This window comes from Oncorhynchus keta, chromosome 2 (genome assembly GCF_023373465.1).
Source record: "Oncorhynchus keta strain PuntledgeMale-10-30-2019 chromosome 2, Oket_V2, whole genome shotgun sequence".
Taxonomy (NCBI): domain Eukaryota; kingdom Metazoa; phylum Chordata; class Actinopteri; order Salmoniformes; family Salmonidae; genus Oncorhynchus; species Oncorhynchus keta.
Window position 1 is genome coordinate 6,653,653 of NC_068422.1, and position 6,018 is coordinate 6,659,670.

General features: G+C 41.0%; 1 long non-coding RNA gene across 2 annotated transcripts; it reads left to right on the forward strand.

Moving 5' to 3' along the window:
- Nucleotides 1-3,940, forward strand: LOC118374348 (uncharacterized). Of its 2 annotated transcripts, none has more exons than XR_004823587.2 (5): nt 1-1,360; nt 1,468-2,091; nt 2,940-3,008; nt 3,323-3,484; nt 3,630-3,940. It is a non-coding gene; the product is annotated as an uncharacterized LOC118374348 (long non-coding RNA). The 2 variants fall into 2 exon arrangements; XR_004823588.2 differs by having other exon boundaries at nt 3,323-3,431.
- The last annotated feature ends 2,078 nt before the right edge of the window (nt 3,941-6,018 follow it).

The window sequence follows — 6,018 nt, forward strand, 5'->3', positions numbered from 1 at the left end:
ATGCATTTTCTCCATTATTTTTTATGGTAGGCCACTCTGGTAGCCACTCTGGTAGGTCTACATTATGATCAAATAGCCTCAGTAGCCTACTTGGCCACTGTTAAAACTAACATAAAGCGGATACAGCCTCAGTGTTCAGCGCTGGACGTTGCACAGAATTTTCACAACTGTGAAGTTTGCGCTTAGCAGACCTGAAATTTCCTCAGTGTCGAATTGTTTTTGAGGGAACATTGGCTTTAGGCCCATTCGTTGCAGACCTGTTTGAACGCAAAGTTACGCTAACTCCTTATTCATGATGTATGATACACAGTGAGGCAACATTATTAACTCACCTAGCTGACTTGCTAAACTATACGGAACAAAAATATAAACGCAACATGTAAAGTGATGGTCCCATGTTTCATGAGCTGAAATAAAAGAAAGCATACATTTTCCAAATGCACAAAAATCAGTAATGTCCAACAGAGCTGTTGCCAGAGAATTTTGTTAATTTCTCTATCGTCATTTTAGAATCCAACATGCCTCACAACTGCAGGCCACGTGTAACCACGCCAGCTCAGGACCTCCACATCTGGCTTCTTCATCTGCGGGATTGTCTGTGGAGGGGGAAGGGGGGTGCTGGAGTATTTAAAAAAATACTTTTTGTGTGTTTTTGTTGTTGTTGTATTGCACTCCCTTTTTCTCCCCAATTTCTTGATTTCCAATTGCAATCCAATTATGATCTTGTCTCAAAGCTGCAACTCCCTAGTGAGGCAAAGGTTGAGTCACGCGTCCTCCAAAACATGATGCTGGGCCAATTGGGGGTGACCCGGACTATGCTGCACCGCCCTATGGAGGTCACGGCCGGTTGTAACACAGCCTGGGAATGAACCCCGGTCTGTAGTGACGCCTTATTTAGCACTGCAATGCAGTGCCTTAGACCGCTGCGCCACTCGGGAGGCTGCTGAGAAGTATTTCTCTCTGTAATAAAGCCCTTTTGTGGGGAAAAACTCATTCTGATTAGCTGGGCCTGGCTTCTAAGTGGGTGGGTCTATGCACACCCATGGCTGCACCCCTGCCCATTCATGTGAAATCCATAGATTAGGGCCTAATGAATTTGTTTAAGTCTTCTATGAACTGTAACTCAGTAAAATCTTTGAAATTGTTGTGTTTATATTGTTGTTCAGGATATTTGTCATTTGTGTTTGACAGCATATCACTGTGCGGAAAGCAGCTGATGGCCGTGTTGTTTTATCCAAGTTCCAGAAGTACCAATTGTATCATTGCCCCTTCTGCCAGCTCTCCATTTTCAAGCCCCGAGACTATGCCAGTATGTCGGCACACATTGAGTCTCACAGATTGAAGGCTGTGCTGCATAGAGGTAATCTCATCCATTAATTATGCTAGTTTAGCACATGATACCATGCTTTTTATCAACTGGGGAACTTTGGGTCCTGGATGCTGATTATTTCCCCCCCCCCATTTCAGAGTTCACAATATTCATGTGCCATTTGGAGTGCAGAGAGCAGCAAAGCATTTTCACAGCCCATACTGCCCCAAGATCTATGTAAATAGGAGTGATTTTACCAAACACATTCTACAATGTGAGTCAGTATATGGGCGAGACCCAGGTGCAACTGCGAGAGGCCCAGATGTAACCAGTGCAACTGCGAGAGGCCCAGATTTAACAAATGCATCTGCGAGAGGCCCAGATGTAACCCGTGCAGATATAACCCGTGCAACTGCGAGAGGCCCAGATGTAACCAGTGCAACTGCGAGAGGCCCAGATGTAACCAGTGCAACTGCGAGAGGCCCAGATGTAACCAGTGCAACTGCGAGAGACCCAGATGTCACCAGTGCAGATGTAACCAGTGCAACTGCGAGAGACCCAGGTTCAGCGTGTCCAGCTATGAGACCTGCAAGCAAGAGGAAAATCAAATGTCGTAACTGCAGTTTATGGCTTAACAAAAATGATGAAGAAACATGAATTAAGGAAGCATACATCTGCTGAGAAGTACATTACAGCTCACTCCAATCTCAAAAGACAGTGCTTTGACCAGGACAATTGGGTGTTTGCAAAGGATCAACACATTTTACCCGTCTCTCCTTCTGGTGAGCAGCAATACATAATATATACACTGAGTGTACCACCATTATGAACACCTTCCTAATATTGAGTTGCACACCCCCCTTTTCCCTCAGCCTCAATTCGTCGGGGCATTGACTCCACAAGGTGTCAAAAGTGTTCCACAGGGATGCTGGCCCATGTTGACTCCAATGTTTCCTACAGTTGTGTCCTTTGGGTGGTGGATGTCCTTTGGGTGGTGGACCATTCTTGATGCACACGGGAAACTGTTAAGCGTGATAAATCCAGCAGCATTGCAGTACTTGAGACACAAACCGGTGCGCCTGGCACGTACTACCATACCCTGTTCAAAGGCACTTAAATATTTTATCTTGCCCATTCACCCTCTGAATGGCCCACATACACAATCCATGTCTCAATTGTGTCAAGGATTAAAAATCCTTCTTTAACCTGTCTCCTCCCCTTCATCTACACTGATTGAAGTGGATTTAACAAGTGACATCAATAAGGGATCATAGATATCACCTGATCAGTATGTCATGGAAAGAGCAGTTCCTAATGTTTTGTAAAATCAGTGTATATGATGATAATAAAATATATAGTGTATTCCATTTACATATGCCAATACCTCACTCATGTTTCAGTACCAGCAGTGGAGGGAGAGATGGGAAGGATGTGCCCATTCTACACCGAGGATACCCACTGGGCACAGACGTCCACTATGATTCAACATAATTTCATTGAAATGACATGCAAACAACGTTGATTCAACCTGTTTGTGCCCAGTGGGTAGACACATCTTCCATGTATCCCCTGCTCCTGGTGGGCAGCAATATACACTTACCTCATTCTTCTCCACCTTGTTGTGTTATAGATGAAGGATCAGCAAGGTCTCCAGAGCCTGGAAACTGATCTTCAGGGGGCTGACTTCAAACTTAAACTGGTGAGTTTCATTCCACTTTGTATCTTATGCTCTTTTTGAGAGGTTCAATGCGAGTTTGAGAATAAAATCATTGTTCAGTTAAGCAAGACAAAAAAAGTATGATTTATGTCCACAAAATATTGTTTATGAAAAGGCGTCTCACTCCCCTGTAAAAACGTTTCAACTTGATGTAGGATAAAAGCATAATGTTTTGATGCTCAGAATAATCATATGTGTTTCTTAGAACCATGCATCTCTCACCTGGGGAAAAGCAGTCACTTGTGGCTTAAAGTTTTATGTCAATTGATACATTATTAAAATGTTTTTTCCTTTAGATGAACCATTTGAGCCTAATTGGGGGATGCGACGTGAAAGATGCTGTCTGGCGTTTAATGAGGCGCACAATTTCCAACACGTTGGCAAAAAAACATGAATTGAAGAGGAGTAAATAGAAAAATCCCTCTTGCATCCCTTTCTACTGAGGGAGGTTTTGATTGGTAAGGATTTCTCATATTTACAAATGTCTCAACGCGACACATAGCTTCCTGCAGTGCAATTACCATGGCATTTTACAGTATTCCGTTCTCCCTGTTGCAACTGCCTTTTCACATCTTTGCAACCACTTGTGCTCTTGTTCATTAGCTGTTGTCCGGGAAGAATCCGTTAACATATAGAGCGTCTGAAAGCGATGTGGAGTCGGCCATGAAAAAGTGGTTGCAGCTGGCAGCATACCGGGAAGGAGTGTGGTGGCCCCTGTGCCATGATGGACTTGGGAAATGGGTGGATTTATGTGATAATGCCCAAGAAGCCGTGGTGTGTAGATTATATATGTCAAGGGCCAGCAAACCGTGCCAATATAACCTCCAACAAGCTTGGAGGGCATTATCACTTTTATACAACGGTTACCGACATATTCAAATAATGATTGACTTATTTTCATTAAAAACGTTATTTTTGATGAATTGATTCATACTATTTCCTTCCTTCCATAAGATATAGTCCCAACACAAATCTAAGGTGCTTTTTGCCAGCCAAGCCAACTGGTTGTTAGTTCCATGCTTTCTATGCCATGCTATCTAAGCTAAATGGCTATACTAGACAAAATAAAGAGATAACGATGCTCTGATGAAGACACAACCCCTTTTTGTTCCCTTGCATGAATTAAGTAAGGGAACAGTGAAAAAGACAGTGATGTGTAAGTTAGAAGTTCATATATTAATGCATAATTCGTATAGCCTATATATGAGTGTCCAGTGCCTTCAGAAAGTATTCAGACCCCTTGAATTATTACAGATTTTGTTGTTAAAGCCTGAAATCAAAATGGATTCAATATATTTTCTCACATCTACACAATACCCCATAATGACAAAGTGAAAACATGTTTTTAGACATTTTTGCAAATGTATTAATTTACAGAATTATCTAATTTACTTAAATAAGTATTCACACCCCTGAGTCGATACATGTTAGAATCAACTCTGGCAGTGACTACAGCTGTGAGTCTTTCTGGGTAAGTCTCTAAGAACTTTGCACACCTGGATTGTACAATATTTGCACATTCTTTTAAAAATTCTATGAGCTCTGTCAAGTTGGTTGATTTGTTAAATACTACTGCACTGTTGGAGCTAGGAACACAAGCATTTCGCTACACCTGCAATAACATCTGCTAAATAAGCCGATTTGTAAAAACTGTAACTCGGCCACGTGAACAGTTAATGACATCTTGGTAAGAGACTCCAGTGTATATTTGGCCTTGTGTTTTCAGTAATAGTCCTGTTGAAAGTTGAATTTGTCTCCCAGTGTGTTGGAAAGCAGACAACCAGGTTTTCCTCTACGATTTGTCCTGTGCTTAGCTCTATTCCATTTATTTTTTATTAAAAAAAAAACTCCCTAGTCCTTGCCGATGACAAGCATACCCATGACATCATGCAGCCACCACCATGCTTGAAAATATGGAGTGGTTCTCAGTGATGTGTTGGATTGGCCACAACCATAACGCTTTTGTATTCAGGAGTTATTTACTTTGCCACATTTTTTTGTAGTTTCAGTTTAGTGCCTCATTGCAAACAGGATGCATGTTTTTGAAAATGTTTATTCTGTACAGGCTTCCTTCCCCCTTTTCACTTTGTAGTAACTCCACAATACTAACCTAAATGTTAATGTTGTTGAGCCATCCTCAGTTCTCCCATCACAGCCATTAAACTCTGTAATTGTGTTCATGTCGCCATTGGCCTCACAGTAAAATCCCTGAGCGGTTTCCTTCTTTTCCGGCAACTGAGTTAAGAAGGACGCCTGTATCTTGGTACATCCAAAGTGTTAGTTAATAACTTCACCATGCTCAGAGATATATTCAATGTCTGCTTTTTTTTACCCATTTACCAATAGGTGACCTTTGCGAGGCATTGTAAAATCTCCCTTGTCTTTGTGGTTGAGTCTGTGTTAGAAATTCACTGCTCAACGGAGGGGACCTTACAATTATCTGTATATGTGGGGTAGAGATGAGGTAGTCATTCAAAAATCATGTTAAACACTTATTGCACACAGTGAGTCCATTGAACTTATGTGACATGTTAAGCACATTTGTACTCATTTACGTTGAATCTATGACAATTGAGTATTTTTTCTAGCATTGATGAAACAGACCTTTTCTGAAGTAGTTATATAATCCCCTATAGGGAAAATGAATGGTGAAAAAACGATTGGAACCATTTAAGTGTTTGACCAAACACACACATGTATACACTCATGCAACACACACATCACAACTGCTGCTACAAGAGTGTTAAGATTGCTAAATACTGCACAATTTAAAAAACACTCACCACCCTATCCCCCTTCCCCAAAACACGTGTTAATATTGTAAATTAATATAAATTGTGCCTTCTTGTATTATACTTATGCTAAAATGTGTATTGTAGCCATTTACTTTGTTAATATTATCTTTTATTTTTGTTGCATTTTTATTTAATTTATTTTACCTATTTAAACAGGCAAGTCAGTTAAGGACATATTCTTATTTTCAATGACGGCC